The sequence below is a fragment of the Mustela nivalis genome, assembly GCF_964662115.1.
Source record: "Mustela nivalis genome assembly, contig: HAP1_SCAFFOLD_496, whole genome shotgun sequence".
NCBI lineage: Eukaryota > Metazoa > Chordata > Mammalia > Carnivora > Mustelidae > Mustela > Mustela nivalis.
Window position 1 is genome coordinate 48,583 of NW_028136160.1, and position 19,559 is coordinate 68,141.

The 19,559-nt window shown below is 34.6% G+C and overlaps 1 pseudogene across 1 annotated transcript; it reads left to right on the forward strand.

Moving 5' to 3' along the window:
• The first annotated feature begins 1,601 nt into the window (after window positions 1–1,601).
• LOC309857214 (nascent polypeptide-associated complex subunit alpha pseudogene) lies at window positions 1,602–2,365 on the forward strand (annotated as a pseudogene). Its single transcript has one exon. The product of its transcript is annotated as a nascent polypeptide-associated complex subunit alpha pseudogene (transcript).
• Window positions 2,366–19,559: the final 17,194 nt, after the last annotated feature.

Below are 19,559 nucleotides of genomic sequence, written 5' to 3' on the forward strand. Positions count from 1 at the left end.
ATTTCTTGAAAAACACAGCTATCAAAGCTCCATTGAGAAACCGTAAAGATGGAGAAGGGATTTGCAAATTCTATATCTGATAATGGACATCTACTCTGATTATTAAAATATGAATAAAAATAAAAAAACCTTACTAATAACCAAACAGAGTATCCAATTTTACATGTGAAGGAAATTATTGAAGAGACATGTCACCAAAAGGATATGGATGGCTTATAAGCACATGACAAATTTCTCAACATTTAGACATTAAAGAAATACAAATTAAAATCATAATGAGACATGCTTACATATCTATTAGAATGGCTAAAATTATAAAGGCTAATTGTACTTCGTCTGAGCTAGATTGGGAAGCAACAAAAAATCTAAACTGTTGTTGGCATATATCATGATATCACCACTTTGGAAAATAGTTTGAAATTTTTTTAAATGCAAAATATGTTGCGGTTACACAAATAGCCATTTTACTTCTAGGCATTTAACCAAGAGAAACAAACCCTATGTTCATACAAGGACTTGTATATGAATTTCATAGCAGCTTTATTTTTAAGAATTGAAAACAGTGGAAATGTTCATCAATGTCCATCAATAGAGCAAAGACAAATTATGATCTATTCATTAAAGAGATTACTATTCAACATCAAAATAAACTATTTACAATTGGAGATTCTCAAAGTAATGATGCTGAGAAAAGAAAAGCCAGGCAATAAATAGTATATACTGTGTGATTCCATGACTATAAAAAATCTAGAAAATACAAATGTATATATAGTCACAGTCATCAAATATATTGGTGTGATTTTAGTGCCTTCATCTGTGCTCCCATAGCTTCCTACACTTGGATCTCCGAGCATTTGTTACACCATGTGAAAATATGAACTCTTTTTCTTTATTCTGTCTTTCTAGAATAAGAACCCTTGAAATTTTATGGACATTTGAACTCTCAGTTATTAGCAGAAATTCTATCACACAGTAAGTTTCCAAATATAAAAGCCAGAGTTTTACAATGACTTCTAAGCTTTTACATGATCTAGCCACTCATTTAACCTCGGTGACCTCTTTCCCTGCTACTCTTCAGTCACTCACAGTGGCCTCCTTGCTATTCCTCAGATATGCCAGGCATGGTCCAAACTTATGGCCTTCAAGATAGCCAATTCCTTTGTCTGGAGTGACCTTATTGCTGATAGTTCTGGGCAAATTCATCACCTTTCCATACCTTTGTTCAATTGTCAGCTTCATTGTAACTACCCTGATCTTCCTATTGAAACTTTTAGCTCCCCATCCCCTGCCTAGCAACCTTGATTTTTCTCACCCTGATCGAATTTTTCTTTTTCCCCATTGTACTCATCATTTTTGAATGCACTATGCAATTTTTATTAAGGTTTATAGCTTTTAATTGTCTCACCCATTAAAATAAAAGTTCTACAAAGCCAAGTATTTCATTTACCAGTGTAGTCTGAAGTAATATCTGCCATATAATAGATTCAGTAGACAACTGGTAAATTTCAAAATAAATTAATGTTGAGTGTATACTGAATTTCATAAGTCATTTCAATATTTTTTCCAAAAAATAAACTATGTAAAACATACTTTAGCCCTGCACAAAATGCCTGGTGAAGCCACAGAAACCGTCCCTGCTACAGAGCAGGAGTTGCCACAGCCCCAGGCTGAGACAGTTTCTGGAACAGAATCTGACAGTGATGAATCAGTACCAGAGCTTGAGGAACAGGATTCCACACAGGCAACCACACAACAAGCCCAGCTGGCAGCAGCCGCTATAATTGACGAAGAACCAGTCAGTAAAGCAAAACAGAGCCGGAGTGAAAAGAAGGCACGGAAGGCTATGTCCAAACTGGGTCTTCGACAGGTTACAGGAGTTACAAGATTCACTATCAGGAAATCTAAGAATATTCTCTTTGTCATCACAAAACCAGATGTCTACAAGAGCCCAGCTTCAGATACCTACATAGTTTTTGGGGAAGCCAAGATCGAGGATTTATCTCAGCAAGCACAACTGGCAGCTGCTGAGAAATTCAAAGTTCAAGGTGAAGCTGTCTCAAACATTCAAGAAAACACACAGACTCCAACTGTACAAGAGGAGAGTGAAGAGGAAGAGGTTGATGAAACCGGTGTAGAGATTAAGGACATAAAATTGGTCATGTCACAAGCAAATGTGTCAAGAGCAAAGGCAGTCCGAGCCCTGAAGAACAACAGTAATGATATTGTAAATGCTATTATGGAATTAACAATGTATCCATCTGAAAACGAGGACCTTTTTTTGGTGTTCCAAAAGAATAACTGCAGCTTGGTTTGAAATTTGTACTGTTTCTATCATTAATAAAGTTATGGGTTCTTGTTGGATGAAAAAAAAAACATACTTTAAATTTACTTTTAAAATATTTTATAGCATATAATGGACAATATACATAAGCCTTAAAGAAACAATCATATAAATAACCATTTCATACCTACTTAAAAATTGCATAATACCACACTCCTAGATCCTCTCTGAATGCTCTAAAATAACCCTTCAAAGGAAATACATTTTTAAGAATAATAGATTTTTTGACAAATAATTTAATACAATAAAAGTTTCATTCATCTATGTAGATCATAATAAATGTTTTTAATAAGCATGAAATTATAACTCTGAAGTGTGCTAAAATGAAACCACCTGCGAAGGGTGAGAGAACAAAAATAAGCATCATTATTCCAAATAATAGGTATTTATTACCTTTGAATCAAAGCATGTGGATTTGTTCAAACTGGCAATAAAGGAATATGGAGACACAAACCATAGAAAGTCATATGTTAGATTTCTAAAAGACTTCGAAGTGAAGAGTATACATTTTTTAAATGCTACATAATGCTACATAATGACAAGATGACAGGTTGTGACAAAGAGCATTTAAAAGCTCTACTCATAATGGAACGGAAGGTCATTTCCTGTAATTTTATATAAATCATTAATTTACTATATCTGGATACAACATATTACCAAACAGAAGTTCATCAAAGACTAAATCATTTTTAATGGAACATAATAATTTGAACCTACATGTATTAATCATTTTTTTCGATCTAACATTTATAGTCTCGCTAAACATTTTATCAGTTGTCGACAAAATTCAAAAAAAAATAGGATAAAAAGTCGTGTTTGGAAGAGTAGATTTTTTTCAAATTTGCATTTAAATGAAAATATTTGCTGATATTTTTAAAACTTTAAATGTAATTTTATATATATCTGACCTATCAGATGATATAAAATTTTTGGAGAAAATATGACATATTTTTTGATCTTGGTTGAAGGTATTAATAAAGAGCAACTGTTTGTATTATTTGTATTGTGATATCTTAGTTAATAAACATGAATAACTGGTATAAAATATGTTTTTTAAAAAATTTTATTTATTTACTTGACAGAGATCACAGGAAGGCAGAGAGGCAGCCAGAGAGAGAGGAATGGAAGCAGGCTCCCTGCTGAGAAGAGAGCCCACTGTGGGACTCAATCCCAGGAACCTGGAATCATGACCTGAGCCGAAGGCAGAGATTTTAACCCACTGAGCCACCTAGGCGCCCTAAGATATGTTTTTTTTATATAGAATTATAGTTCTTGCCAAAATATGGAACTAGCTGGAACTGAATGCCTCCTTCAAAGTCAGCTCTGGAGAAATTATGCAAGTGTAATATGGAACTATTTCAGATATTAACCAAAAACAAAGAAATGATGATAAATTCCTTAAAAGACTCAAAGTTGCTCTTGACTGGTATGTTTCAAGCTCTATTCCTGGTTTGAAGACAGGTTTTAACAGGCCTGTCACTGTAGAAATCAGCTGGATGTTTAGAGGCTATCAGAACTGTACAAAAACCTTGAAGGGGTAAAGACTTGAAAATTCTTTAGAGAGGTTAGCTCCCTAAGGCATTATTCCTCCACACATTTTCCTCCAATCAATTAAGACTGATGGATGAGGGCACCTGAGTGGCTCTCTCATCACGTGGGTGGTAGGTTAAGCCTCTGCCTTCATCTCAAGGCATGGTCTCTGGGTCCTGGGATGCAGCCCCACATCGGGCTCTGCTCAAAAGGAAGCCTGCTTCCCTCCCTGCTTGCCTGCCTCTCTGCTTACTTGTGATCTCTCTCTCTTTCTGTGTGTGTCCAATAAATAAATAAAATCTTAAAAAAAAGGCTGATGGATGATAAATTATGAAAACTGCTCCCTCCAAATGATGCTTCTTCATAAGGATTTAAGAATTTAAAATTGTAAGAATTTAAAATTGAAACTTGATCGTAGGATTTATCTTATAGAATAACATCAAGTGAAGGCAGTTATTATTAGTTCTGAAGTATTTGTGATTCTGAATTCTTGGCCTCATTAGTAAATTTGTTTTTAAATTCTCCCATGGAGTGGTGATTGGCCTTCAGTCTTTCATTGATGTACATCATTGGCTCAAATGAGTTGTGTGTGCCCAGAACTATATATAATCTTCTTTGTATTTCACTGGAGATGGCATTTCTGAGTTTTGTTCAATTGAATTTGGACAGATGTTTTAATAGTCACTTCTAGAGTTGGCCCTGGAGAATATCTTCCTTTTTTTCTCTTCCCAATTCTCTGAAAAACCCTGACTAATTCACATTATCACAGTGATATCACAATTCAAGTTTTTCCAAACACTATAGCTGCCAAATAGAAGGAAGCTACTCAGAATGTAATACTATTGTGAATGATTGTGAAAGAAAACATTATCATAATTAAGCTACCAGGTTTCAATGTATTTTATTGTTGCTTAGAAAATCCTAGCATACCCAGACTTTACAGAGATTTGATGATCCTAAGAGGAGCTGAACTCATGGACCAAAATAACTATGCACATAAAAAGTACAATCACTTACCTAAAAAAGATGATGTGGAACCAGAAAAGACCTCGAATAGCTAAAGGGATATTGAAAAAGAAAGCCAACATTGGGGGCATCACAATCCCGGACTTCAAGCTCTATTACAAAGCTGTCTTCATCAAGACAGCATGGTACTGGCACAAAAACAGACCCATAGATCAATGGAACAGAATAGAGAGCCCAGAAATAGACCCTCAAATCTATGGTCAACTAATCTTTGACAAAGCAGGAAAGAATGTCCAATGGAAAAAAGACAGCCTCTTCAATAAATGGTGCTGGGAAAATTGGATAGCCACATGCAGAAAAATGAAATTGGACCATTTCCTTACACCACACACGAAAATAGACTCAAAATGGATGAAGGACCTCAATGTGCGAAAGGAATCCATCAAAATCCTTGAGGAGAACACAGGCAGCAACCTCTTCGACCTCAGCCGCAGCAACATCTTCCTAGGAACAACGCAAAAGGCAAGGGAAGCAAGGGCAAAAATGAACTATTGGGAATTCATCAAGATCAAAAGCTTTTGCACAGCAAAGGAAACAGTTAACAAAATCAAAAGACAACTGACAGAATGGGAGAAGATATTTGCAAACGACATATCAGATAAAGGACTAGTGTCCAGAATCTATAAAGAACTTAGCAAACTCAACACCCAAAGAACAAATAATCCAATCAAGAAATGGGCAGAGGACATGAACAGACATTTCTGCAAAGAAGACATCCAGATGGCCAACAGACACATGAAAAAGTGCTCCATATCACTCGGCATCAGGGAAATACAAATCAAAACCACAATGAGATATCACCTCACACCAGTCAGAATGGCTAAAATCAACAAGTCAGGAAATGACAGATGCTGGCGAGGATGCGGAGAAAGGGGAACCCTCCTACACTGTTGGTGGGAATGCAAGCTGGTACAACCTCTCTGGAAAACAGCATGGAGGTTCCTCAAAATGTTGAAAATAGAACTGCCCTATGACCCAGCAATTGCACTATTGGGTATTTACCCTAAAGATACAAACGTAGTGATCCAAAGGGGCACGTGTACTCGAATGTTTATAGCAGCAATATCCACAATAGCCAAACTATGGAAAGAACCTAGATGTCCCTCAACAGATGAATGGATCAAAAAGATGTGGTATATATACACAATGGAATACTATGCAGCCATCAAAAGAAATGAAATCTTGCCATTTGTGACAACATGGATGGAACTAGAGCGTATCATGCTTAGCGAAATAAGTCAAGCGGAGAAAGACAACTATCATATGATCTCCCTGATATGAGGAAGTGGTGATGCAACATGGGGGCTTAAGTGGGTACGAGAAGAATAAATGAAAGAAGATGGGATTGGGAGGGAGACAAACCATAAGTGACTCTTAATCTCACAAAACAAACTGAGGGTTGCTGGGGGGAGGGGGTTTGGGAGAAGGGGGTGGGATTATGGACATTGGGGAGGGTATGTGTTTTGGTGAGTGCTGTGAAGTGTGTAAACCTGGTGATTCACAGACCTGTACCCCTGGGGATAAAAATATATGTTTATAAAAAATAAAAAATTATATTAAAAAAAAAAGATGATGTGGTTAACTTTATATGGCAATCCAAGTTTTATTGGAAGAGAAATTTAAAAAATAGCTTAGGGGCGCCTAGGTGGCACAGTGGATTAAGCCACTGCCTTCAGCTCAGGTCATGATCTCAGGGTCCTGGGATCAAGTCCTGCATCAGGCTCTCTGCTCAGCAGGGAGTCAGCTCCCCCCACCTCTCTCTCTCTGCCTGCCCTCCGTCTACTTGTGATCTCTCTCTGTCAAATAAATAAAGAAAGAATATCTTAAAAAAAAAAAAAGAATGACTGTACTTTTAAAAAATAGCTTAAAAGGGTGCCTAGGTGGCTCAGTGGGTTAAGCCGCTGCCTTCGGTTCAGGTCATGATCTCAGGGTCCTGGGATCAAGCCCCACATCGGGCTTTCTGCTCAGCAGGTAGCCTGCTTCCCTTCCTCTCTCTCTGCCTGCCTCTCTGCCTACTTGTGATCTCTCACTGTCAAATAAATAAATAAATTATTTTTAAAAATAGCTTAAAAGTATATGATAAAATAATGATATACATATACAAAGAAAAGATACTATACTGTGAATATAAATTAAGTGAAAATTGTTGAAATAAAGAATACGATAAATGGAGACTAAGATGAATATAGCTGTAAAAGCTAAAATTTTTGGTCATGGATTCTTGCTAAAATATCACTTTCCCAAAGAAAATTAATGTTATGAATTTTCATTGATTGTTATTGATCATGAAGAATATAACAACCACGATAAAAAGAGTAGGAAAAACATGATATCTCTTCTGTAAGGGCATGTGGAAAGTAGGAAATGCTAATAAAAATAACTACCATTATTTCCTAAGTTAACATAATATAACGGAACACAAATATTTCATAACAATATTTTCTAGGCTCATTCTGATAACTCTTTTCTACATTCAAATTTAAAGGTTGAGGCATGTGATATATATTACACAAAAGACATCCCAAGGAATTCGTTAAAAAAAAAAAAAAAACTCTTAATAAAGGACAAATCCAAAGGAATTTTTTTCTAATTTAATTAACAAATTATGAATCGACTTACCTATTTCATCACAGTGTATCAGGCACCAATAATATTTTTTAATCGTCATACCTGATGCAATAGTTACCATCTTTCAGACATACTGATCAGGAACAAGCAAATAAACAAGAGCACCATAGCTTAAGATCTACCTGCATAACTATAGGACTAATTCAGACAATCTCTTCACCACAACATAGCAATGAATAGAAATCATACATGCTCTGTAATGGACATACAGATGAGATAGAAGGGATGGGTGTTAATATATGCAGAATCTTTATTAATTACATTGTAAAACATAATATGGAAAAACAGAATACAATTTTAGAAATACCCAGGTCACCATCATTGTTTTATTTTTATATGTGTAGGTAAGGAGTTTAATAAACAATCCATGACTATTCAACTTCTTATATTTTGAAAATTTTAGCAAAAGTAACAAACCTAGCAACTAGAAAATTGTATCTATCTGCAAAATACAGCTTTGCCAGTATGGTAGAGGAAAAGCAAAACAAAATAAGTAAGAAAAGTTTAACATTTCACAAGAGTTTTACTTTTATTTTTTTATTTATTATTTTTTATTTTTCATTTATTATTTACTTCTATTTTCTACTTTATTTTAATGAAAATGTCATGACCATAACATAAGAGCAGAATTAAACCAACATGAGAAATTATTTTTTCATAAGTTAAAATAAACTAGCTTGGTGATTAATTCAAAAATTATATTACAAACTTCAGTGTTCTTGCAGTAAGTATCACTGCATAAACAAATGAATCAGGAATCATAAACTAATGATGATTCTAAATGTTATTTAGAGAGACATTCTGTTCTTAATATATTTCAAATATTCTACACAAGGCAAAGTGGATCCAAGTAATCTGTAGGCAAAATTAGATTTTAGAGAAGTATATATTTCCAACAGTATTTATAAATTATTACCTTTATGTAAGGCATCATCCTGGACTTTGTGGAAAACACCCAAAGGAGTAAGAAGTGGCCCTTCAAGAAACATATACAATATCAAGGTTTAACATGAAGCAGCATGACTTCTCTAAGTAAAAAAACATTGTACCAACTGACTTTACTGAAACTTTATATTTATTGCTCTCGTTTTAGGTCATAGTGTCCTTCTACATGCAGGCTGCTAGAACGGACATGATATAGACTGAATAGCTTATAAAGAACAGGAATTTATTTCTCACAGTTCTAGAACTGAGAAGTTCAAGATTAAGGAATGGGCAGATCCAGGGAGAGCCCACTTCCTCATAGATGGCTATCTTCTCACTGTAAACGTACATGATGAATGAATCAAGAGAACTCTCTGGGGTCTCCTTTAAAAGGACTGTAATCCCACTTATGACCTAATCACCCCCCAAAGGCCCCTATGTTTTAATACTACCACTTCCAGAGTTAGATTTCATAATATGATTTTGGGAGACATAAACATTCACACCATAGTATATATAAACAAAAAAAGACACAAAAACAACAAACAACAAAAATTATTTTAACTACCTATTATTTTCAACTACATAAAATTTTGTTTCTATATAATATTAAATAACTCATTTGAGTGATTCACTTATATCCAATGCATCTGAGTGCAATTAAATTTGCTTACCCAACATATCCAGCAGCATATTTCTTCAGAATATCCCATTCCCCACCTTACGGGATTTACCACAATTAGAAGACAGGGGATAGAGGATAGATAGATAGATAGATGTATACGTAAACACACTTGTACATACACATATGCATATATTTTTCTGTTAATGATACTCATGCAAATAAATTTTAAGCTCAAGGAAACCTGTCTTGTGTGTTACTTAATATCCAGTTTTTAGTCAACATCCAAAAACAAATAATCCAATAAAAACATGGATAGAAGACATGAACAATTGTTTCCCCAAAGAACACATTCAAATGTTCAGTAGATAACATGAAAAGATGTCCATCATCATGTATCATCAGGAAATTGCAAAGCAAAACTAGAAAGACATACCACCTCACACCTGTCAGAATGGCTAAAATCAACACTACAAGAAACAAAAGGTGTTGGAGAGGATGTGAAAAAGTAACACTTGTGGGGGCTGCCTGGGAGGCTCAGTGGGTTAAGCCTCTGCCTTCAGCTCAGTTCATGATCTCAGGGTCCTGGGATCAAGTCCCACATCGGGCTCTCTGCCAGGCATGGAGCCTGCTCCCTCCTCTCTTTCTCTACTTGTGATCTCTCTCTGTCAAATGAATAAAATCTTAAAAAAAAAGAAAAAATAACAATTGAGAACTGCTGGTGGTGATGCAAACTGATACAGCCATATTTGAAAACAGTATGGAATTTCCATAAAATTTAAAAATAGAAGTCCTTTGTGATCCAACAATCCTGCTGGTGTGTATTTACCCAATGAATATAAGAAAACTTATTCAAAGGGATGCTAGCACTCCTATGTTTATAGCAGCATTATTTGTAAAGCTAAGATATGGAAAGAGCCCAAGTATCCATCAGTTGATGAATAAATAAAGAATAAGTGGTATGTATATACAATGGAATATTATTCTGCCATAAAAAAAGACTGAAATCTTGCCATTTGCAATAACATGGATGGAACTAGACAGTATAATGCTAAAAGTGAAATAAGTCAGTCAGAGAAAGACAAATACCTTTACTCATATATGGAATAAAAGAAACAAAACAAACAAGCAAAGGGGAAAATAACAAGACATAGAAAGAGAAACAAAGCAAGAAACAGACATTTCATTACAGAGAACAAACTGATGGTTACTTGAGGGGATCTTAAAGGAGTGATGGATTAAATAAGTGATGGGGGTTAATTAGAGCACTTGTCATGATGAGCACTGAGTGCTATATGTTATATTGTACACATGATATATGTTAACTAACTGGATTTCAAATGAAAACTTTTTTAAAATCCCAGTTTTTAGCTCACATTCTGGCTTACAAAAGGGATTTAGTCAGGAATTTGGAGATTAGTTAATGAACAAATAAGGGGTGAACAGGCAGTTGTTAGATAAAATTACTATCCTTTCTGGCATGATCTTATACCTTTTATCTAGAATTATTTTTAGCACTTTAGACTCTTCCTATTTTATTTTGAGTCATTAAACAAAAATTTCCTCAAAGGACCTTAGACTCCATCCAATTTGAGCAACAGTGTGAGAGAGGAAATGGTGTCCAGGAGGAAAAAAAAAAAAGATGAAACTACTTTTGTTTACTAGTGAATGCATAGTTCTTCCACAGAAGAAGCTCTAAATGGTCATGGCTCCAGCTTTATATGTGTTCACTCATATGTTCAGAAGTAGGTAACACTATCAAAAAATATAAAGCATCTGAGATTATTTTCTCTTATTTGAAAGCTGGTGTATGAGTCTGCCGTGGTTTCTTGGGTGTTGATAGAAGACGCAGACTCATGGTTCAGAAATAATATAGCTTATTATTCACAGCAATAGAGGTAGCCGGAATTTTAACAGTATTTGTGTGTGTGTGTGTGTTTGTGTGTGTGTGTGTGTGTGTGTGTGTGTGTGTGTAGGGGTGGGAGTTATATATCAGTTCTGAGCCTCAGTTCCCACAAGAAGAATCAAAAAAGAGGCAGATAATATTTGCAAACACAACAGGTTAAGTTAAAAAAAAAAAGATACCTTTCTGTCTTCCAAGTCTATTCAATACAACCATCTTCAAAGGATGGTCTAGAACAAATAATAAATGCAGAAATGTAAGCAACCAATTGAAAAGTGTCTCCCAAGAAACACACTTTGAGAGTCTTCATTTGACAAAAATATTATAAGATATTACATGGATCAGGTGCATTGAAAACGGGAAGGTTAAAATTACAAGGGACCAAATATTTTTAAGCAGTTCTGTCATCCAGTAGAGTTCAAATAGGTTTTATAAGATTGAGGAAAGAAGCCATCAAAACCTGGGCCCAGGGGCGCCTGGGTAGCTCAGTGGGTTAAGCCTCTGCCTTTGGCTAGGCCATGATCTCAGGGTCCTGGGATCGAGCTCTGCATCAGGCTCTCTGTTCAGCAGGGAGCCTGCTTCCCCCTCTCTCTCTGCCTCTCTGCCTACTTGTGGTCTCTGTCTGTCAAATAAATAAATAAAATCTTAAAACAAAACAAAAAACCTGGGCCCAATTTTCCCAAAAGTATGATTCTCATTCTAGTCTCTATGATGTTATCCCTTGAAGACAATGTCTCTAATTGAGTTGAATTAGTTTACTAAAGAGCATACCCCCATTTGTTGTAGGAGATGAACAATATGCAAGGGGCAAAATGCCACATGGAAGCCAACTGGTCTTCAGTGGAATATAGAATCAGTTCCTTTGGGATGAATTTGTTCCACATTTGACTTCCCACTTAAGGGAAAATAAGAGTGCCTTCTAATAGATTTTAAATAGGAAATGACAACGGAAGCTTATACAAGATTATAAAATGGGAAATTTCATTTAGATAAGCAATAATTTCAAAGTCATCTTCTTAATATGACAGACTCTTCACATAATCATAATTTTATTTTGGTATTTTATAGTAATTTCAAATATGGTAAATATAAAGAATTTACCTCTGTAATTATAGCGAGTCTGGTCGTAGTTTAATGGCAACAAAACTTCAATTTAGAAGTATGGTCTACCAATTATTAATACATTTGGAAATGGTGTGTCATCTCCACTCCACTTGTCTCACTAAAACAGTGAGCCAAAAAAGTAGGTCCAAGCTGTTTACTATGGTCAAAATGGGTTGCTTTTGCACTTGGTAAAGAAGCAGTCATATTTTGGAAGAAGAAAATGAGGCTATTAATATTTTCAACTTATTTTCAGAAAAGGAAAGAAAGGATAATCTAAGCTAAAGCCAAAATCTTACACAAGGTGGCAGGAGAATGATCTTTTCCCAGATAAAGGGTTTTTCAACTTAGCCATGTTAGGAGGAAGAAGAGATGAGACATTGTGGACTTGACTAACGTTTGTACACTGTTCAAAAAGTTTTCAAAATAATGTGTATTATTTTTCTTCTTTTAGTTGAGACAAAACAAACAAACAAACAAAAAACCACTAATGAGCTTACTCTTAAAAGGAGGTAAACAAGAAACTAGCAAAGATTGAGTGTTAGGAATTGTCCCCCTCCTTTTTTTTTTTAAATTATGTTATGTTGGTTACCATAAAATACATCATTAGTTTTTGAAGTAGTGTTCCATGATTCATTGTTTGTGTAAAAGACCCAGTGCCCCATGCAATATGTGCCCTCCTTAATACCCATCACCAGGCTCACCCATCCCCACATCCTTCTCATCTTTAAAACCCTCAGTTTTTTTCTTGGAGTCCATAGTTTTTCATGTTTCATTTCCCCCTCCAATCCCCCCACTTCATTTTTCCTTTCCTTCTCCTAATGTCCTCCATGCTATTCCTTAGGTTCCACAAATAAGTGAAACCATATGATGATTGACTTTCTCTGCTTGACTTATTTCACTTAACATAATCTCCTCCAGTCCCATCCATGTTGATGCAAAAGTTGGGTATTTATCCTTTCTGATGACTGAGTGATATTCCATTGTATCCATAGATCACATCTTCTTTATCCGTTTGTCTGTTGAAGGGGATCTTGGCTCTTTCAACAGAACGGCTATTGTGGACATTGCTGCTATGAACACTTGGGTGCATATGGCCCTTCTTTCCAGTAAAATAGAGCTAGCCTATGACCCAGCGATTGCACTACTGAGTATTGACCTCAAAGATACAGATGTAGTGAAAAGAATTAGGTATTGTTAAAGCACAAATGCAGGGGATAGAAGTTATGGTACAGAAGAGGGAAGGGCAACCATATGGCAGAGTAGAATAAAGTAGCTCAGGAAGAAATTAGTCATATCCAGATATTGTAAGGCATGTGGGGTTGGCAGGGAGAGCATGAGAAATCATGAGAGAAGAGAGAGAAAATGGACCAGGCAGGAGAGGTTTATAACATTTTAACATCTAAGGTAAACATATGCAAAGGAGAATAGGGAAAGAAATAAAAGTTTTTATAAGGCTCAATACATAAGGAATAACGTGGAGGACACTGGGAGATGGAGAGAAGTGTGCTGGGGGAAATTGGAGGGAGAGACAAACCATGAGAGACTGTGGACTCTGAGAAACAAACTGAGGGTTTTGAAGAGGAGGGTGGCAGGTGGTTGGGTGAGCCCAGTGGTGGGTATTAAGGAGGGAATTTATTACATGAAGCACTGGGTGTGGTGCATAAACAATGAATTTTGGATCACTGAAAATAAATTAAATGAAAAAAAAAAATGACTACAGACATGGACCTCAGTGTTACACACATATGGAACTCAATGTAATACCAGCCACTTCCCACCGACACACACAGACTATGATAATAATAAATAATTATGCAATTAATAAAATTGCCTGCCAAATAATTTTTCCTCTTTTTTATTTTTATGATTATTATTTTTATTTTATTTTTAAAGTTTTTATTTAAATTCCAGTTAGTTAAAATAAGGATAATATTAGTTTCAGGTGTACAATATAGTGATCAACACTGCCATACAATGGCTTAAATAAAAAAAGGAAAAACAAATTTTAAAGATTTTATTTTTAAAAACCTCTACACCCAAGGTGGATTTCAAACGTAAAACCCCAAGATCAAGAGTTACATATTTTACTGACTGATACAGCCAGGCACCCCAACAAATAAAAATTTTATAAAATTGTTGAGTTTGTGGGAGTCTCATTTGCCCATTCAGTTAAGTGTCTGCCTTTGGCTCAGTTCATGATCTCAAGAGTCCTGGGATCGAGCCCCATATTGCTCATTCTCTCTCTCTCTCTCTCTCTCTCTGGCTTTTGCTCTTAAATAAATAAAAAAAAATTTCAAAAAAATTGTTGAGTTTGTTTAACTACTTTTAAACTAGTAGACAGAGATGAAGATAAAGTATGATGTCATGGCAGGGAAAAATACAACTTACACGTTTTAAATATAAAATGTGCAATGCAAGTTACATCACTTCTTTTATCACCACACTGGGACTTTCCCTACTGAGTTGTTGTAATGTAAGGACCTATTTTATATTTTTATATTTTAGCAAGAGGCTTTCATTGAGGTTAACCCTTAAACTGTCCTTGCTCCCCTTCCCCCAGGGGATTCACTTAAAAACAAGTCCTGGAAATCAGCTCCAGGTAACAAAGCCCATATACAAGAGTGGGTCAGGCCAGGTGGAGACATCAATCAGCGGGAGGAGGGGCGGTGTTTGCATATTGTCTCCCTAGATACTAAGGAGTATGCCCCACTCCTCCACCCTTTGGGAACCGTTTTGGCACCAATCCTAATCAAGGTGTAATAGGCTGGGTCAAATGTCTATACTAGGGTCAATTGAACCTCAATTGGTCACCTAGCCTCACTGTGGAGTTTCCTGTGTGTGTTAAAATCTCATTGGTCACCTGTGTGTGGCCAGGCCTGACTGCATGGCCTTTGCCCTTAAAAGCTAGACTGTGAAACAGGGAAGGGTTGCCTTCTCTCATAAGAGGTGTGGCCCCGAACGTTCAGTTAGATTCTTAATGCTTGGCATGAAATAAAGCTTTGCTTGACCTTCGATTTACATCAGTCTCGCTCCTTTAATCATAGACCCATTATTGGGGCATAACAGTATTAATCTTATAGTTATAAGTCCACAATGCATCCATCATCCATTCTACCCCTTAACATTCCCCTTTGGACAGACCCATGATCTAGAACAAGCCTTATTTTATAGTGCCTTGTAGGAGATTTTTGCTGCTGCCTAAATTGCCTACTTTCCTCTCACCATTACCACGGAAATTGGGTCCACTGAAACAAAGGGGCAGTGTAAGAAATTAACAACTTCCATAAATCGATTTAAATAACAAAGTATAAGATAGTGATACCTTTTTTTTTTGCCACATAACCAATTCTTGCAAGAATAAGGTCATATAAGAGAATTTACAACACATGCTAGCATTATCCTACTGGACCCAGATCATTTGTATGTTTCTCTGTCTCTGAGAAATGTAGTTATTTACATGACTGAAACCTACAAATTGTTTGATATGACTACTAATATCACCTACATTATTTTAAAGCCTGTTTAAGGCTTCTGAAATACATAGGTTTGTAAACACTTATTAAGCATCTTGTATATATCAAACACTTTAAATTCTCTGCTTTAAAAACAAAACAAAAAACCTCTACCTCAATGGAACTTTGAGTCTGAAAAAGATACAGGCAATATACAAGGCAACAGATAGAATAATTACATATTTGATTATATACTCCGAGGATGTCACATTAAATTGATATGAAAATGATGAGAAGGATCTGGATTTCTTGTCAAAATTTTTTGCCTTAAAAAGAAATTGATATTTAGGGAAAGTTGTTACTGAAAAAGGTCCTGTGCCAACCAAAAATGTTAAACCATGATCTGAATCAATTTTCCAGTTGTGATCATTGCTTTGTTTAGCTGTTTTATATTAAGACTGAATTTAGTAATTCAGTCTCAGGTTTCAGTAAGTCTTTTTTTTTAATGATTTTATTTATTTATTAGAGAGAGAGAGGGAGGGGCAGAGGGAGAGGAAGAACCAGACTCCTTGCTGAGCAGGCAGCTGATGCAGGACTGGATCCTAGTACCCTGGCATCATGACCTAATCTGAAGGAAGACACTTAACCAACTGAGCCATGTAAACTTCTTAAAGGTAAAAAAGTTTATACTTCTAGTAGTTCCACAGACATTTCTCACATCCATAAGAAAGCATGTACTGATGTAAAATGCCAGCAAATCAAATTATTTAAAAAAGAAAGAAAGAAAGAAAAGATATATCTGGATAAAGAGAAAAACAGAAAATCTAATAATACATTGAATTATTAGAGCAAAGAGTGGAGGAAGAGAAAATAAATATGAAATAGAGATTTCCACTAAAAGAAAAAAATTGAATAAGGCAGGAGATTTAGAAAATTATTATGACAGATGAGAAAAATAAAATAGGAATTTTTAGAAAATAACAATGAATGAAAAGGTAAATTGTTCCTACCTCTATAATATTAGCTGTTTGTTGTTGTTGTTGTTGCTAATTTACCTATTTAAGCTAATAAACAAAGAAAGGTTTCATTTAGGGATAAGGTTTCGATATATATATATTTTTTTCCATTTAGGGTAAGATATATATATATATGTACATATTATATATATAATATGTATATATATATATTAATTTTAATTGTTAGAAAATGTGTCACAGAAAGTGTTTATACTTTAAGATACAGATGCAACATGTTACGAAGTACATTGTTTGAACGTCTAATTTGTAAATGCTGTTAGAGGAAACTTGGTGGAAATGTCCTTATGTGGTTGTGTTTCTGGAACTAAGTATATTTATTAATAAGGAATAGTTTAAAATTATGAAATGACCAGGAGTGGACAATTTTCCTAATCCTATCAGCTCTTTGCAGCCCTTTTATTAGACCCCTTCAGGAAAATCAGCTTTATTTATCTAATTAAATTTTATATTAATGTGCTTTTGACTTTTGGGCTTTCTCTTCCTTCTGTTCTTTTTTTCCCCTAAATTACATGTTTCTGTTTAAGAGCTACTATCAATTCTTTGATATGAATTCTCAACATCAATTTACTAACTCCAGAGATGAAGCAGCATCAATATTTAGAAGCGAAGAATACAAAGCCTTGGGCATCTGGATGGCTCAGTCAGTGAAGCATCTGCCTTCGACTCAGGTGGTGATCCCAGGGTCGTGGGATGGAACCCCAGGTTGAACTTTCTGCTCAGCTGGGAGCCTACTTCTCCCTCTCCCTCTGCCTGCAACTCCCTTTGCTTGCGTTCTCCCTCTCTTTGTCAACTAAATAAAATAAAGTAAAATAAAATAATGTAAATAATACATTTATTTATTTATTAAAATGCAATTATTACACAATACATAATGTATTGCATAATTATAATAATGATTAAATAATTTATTGAATATTTATATTAAATATATCGATTTAATTAAATAAATATTTTTTAGAATTTTAAATATTTCAAATTTAGATTGTTAAATATTAAATCATTAATTTAATAAACAAATATCTAAACATAATTAAATAAAATAATTTATTTATTAAAATGAATAAAATAATGTTGTCATTATCTGAGCATGTATTTTTAAATAGTCTAAAAAAACCATCTAATAAAGTCTAAATACATTGAGTTCAGATATTTATACAAGTTAACCCAGACACTCAACCCACAGACAGTTTCAAAACATTTGTTTTTATCTACTACTCAAAATACGGTTGTAATCTATTTATTTATAAGTTTGACATAGCAAGGAAACTTGGAGGAAAAGGAGACATTTGCTTTTAATATTTGAAAATTATTTTGTTGATTTAAAAAAAATAAAAACCTTAACACATGAGCATTTGTTCTTAAATAACACTGTGAAGTTTCTGAGTCGCATTCTATTAAAAGTGCTGATAAAATGGCCTCAGTTACTCATTTAAATTATCAGATGAATGGGTAACAAATGAAGTAGAGAGCTTTTTAATTATTTATGAATGTATTGCTTGTGGATGGAGTGCCACATAGAGTTACCTCTCTTTTTGGCTTTGTTTTGTGAGCAGCAGTGGAATCTATGAATGAGATTAAACATAAGGACATTCACAGAAATTCTTAATGAACTTCTGGGGAAGGGCAATAAGTGCAAGGAAAAAACTGCAGCAAGACTAATTACAAATTTCAAGTGGTCATCGCTTAATTATAGAAGCTTTTAAGTTCAAGTAATATATCTATTTTATGAGCCTATCATATTGTATTAATTACCACAAACTGCACTTTTGAACACTTATCTTTTCACATATTTCTTATTCTTAGTACTTAAAATTACCCTTATGATTGATAAGTAAATCGATTTTACTGACAATGCATTTATTTACATAAATAAATAATGCTGTTTATATATATATAAACAATTGAATATGTGTATGTGTTCAATGAAATTTTTTTTCAAATTAACATCTTAATTCTACCACATTGGTTCCAAATAGATATAGACTTTATAGATTCATCAAATATTTTATTCTCAAATTTATATCTCCTTTGTGAAGTAAATGAAACTCTAGATATTAAATATAATCCTATCACATGTAACAGTTACTAGTGCATCCCAGGGCATACATAGGTCAGGTCCTACTCAAGGCATCACGGGTAACTGGATTTAACTTTCTATCCTAGGAGTCTTCTGTATATTTCTGTGGCTTTTATACTACAATCAGGAGGAAGAATTCCTTTGCTAAAAGCTTCCAAATCACTATGTGAGTAGATTATTTGTAGACTAGTGATATAATATTATAGTTTAATATGTAAAGCATGATAAAATAAAATGCTATTGCCATATTTAATTTGTTCAGTAAAGCATTCATTTAGTTATCAAGCATTCATTTGCTTTTTTTTTTTAAAGATTTTGTTTATTTATTTGACAGACAGAGATCACAAGTAGACAGAGAGGCAGGCAGAGAGAAAGGAAGGGAAGCAGGGTCCCTGCTGAGCAGAGAGCCTGATGTGGGGCTCTATCCCAGGACTCTGGGATCATGACCTGAGCAGAAGGCAGAGGCTTTAACGCACTGAGCCACCCAAGAGCCGCAAGCATTCATTTTCTTTATACAGAAGAGATAGAACAATATTATATAGTAGAAAATACAGTAAATAATCTAGAAACCTTGATCATTTTGTTTTGGCAATTTTAGAACATAAAATTAGCTAAAGCTCAAGTGCAAGTTATATTTGTATCATAGGAAGAAAAGTTACTTAAAAGTTTGTTTATTACCATATTTTAACACTTCAACAAAATGATAATGAGTCAAAAATTAATGAATATATGAAGTATACAATAAAAACAATAATCTTGAGTGTATGTGACTCACTGTAGGTATTGATAGGCTAGAAACCAAAGGGAAAGTATCTATAGGGTTTGTTCAGTTCCATGCTCATCAGATTAATAGGCTTTCTCATATTGCTTCCTTCACCACATTAATTTGTCTAATGAAGTTTTCAAGAGTTAGAG